The sequence below is a fragment of the Arachis ipaensis genome, chromosome B09 (genome assembly GCF_000816755.2).
Source record: "Arachis ipaensis cultivar K30076 chromosome B09, Araip1.1, whole genome shotgun sequence".
Lineage (NCBI taxonomy): Eukaryota > Viridiplantae > Streptophyta > Magnoliopsida > Fabales > Fabaceae > Arachis > Arachis ipaensis.
In genome coordinates, this window is record NC_029793.2 from 100,396,811 (window position 1) to 100,397,961 (window position 1,151).

Genomic DNA, 1,151 nt, shown 5'->3' on the forward strand with positions numbered 1-1,151 from the left:
TTTCATGTTATTTAAAAGAAAAAACTAAAATATAAGATTCTTACATCACAAACCTATATATGAGTTGTTTTCTTTTCCAAATCTATTTGGATAAATCATTATTAAAGAAAGAAATTTGAAGTAGTATGAATAAATTAAAATTAATGACTTTATTTAATAAAATAAAATAACAAACGACTATAAATATAGGACAAATAAAAGCCATCGTATATTTTTATTATCAATCGTTAATTTGGTGTTTGAAATTGATAATAATCCCTATATTTTTATACCAGGGATTATTTATACTTCTATGGATCGGAACATTGCTGTAGCAAACTACCAATGGAGACTTTATTTGAACTATGAAGTGGAGACAATCAACTAAATCTAAGACAGTCCAAACCCTTTTTTAAAGTAACACGCACTTTGGTTGTTAATGGCAAAGCAAGGGACAATCTTTTCTTCTAAGTGGACAGTGTTCACAAATATGAGGCTCCCCCTCTTTTTTATTTTTGTTTATTTGGCAATTCTTTTATTTTGTCTAATTTAATCTAATCACTTTTGAAAAAGGCACTTCCTTTTCTCATAGCATAAGCTTGGTGTCTAATAGTGTATGCAAAGCAAAGCATGCGCTACTCCCAACTTTTTAATTGCCTATTATCCCTTTAATTACAATCCTAGTTTCTTTATTTAATTGTAACTACTGTCTCGGCCACACATTTTCTCAAACGTGTACACACGGAGACAACAGATGTGCAAACCACATTAGCTTCTTACATATTAGTTACTATATTTGTTAAAAGTGGTCAATAAAAATATTTTAGTATCTAACTTGTTATTACTATATAACTTAGTTAATTTTTTTAAAACAAATGACCAATAATTGATATAATAAATGAGATATTGTATTACCAAATTTATCCCTTACATAAAACTTCAGAATTATCAAACCAACAAGAGTTAATTTGGGTGATAATGGGAGTTATTACCACTAAAATGAAAAAAGAAAAAGAAAAGTGTAGAATTTAACATAATAAGGAGAATCCGTATTTAAACTCTAGAGAAGGTAATTGGGAATTTGGGATTACCCGCTAGAACTTCACCATTACTAACATATAGCTGTCCATCATGTTATTTTTGTAAGAGATCCATTTTTTCTTTATATGACT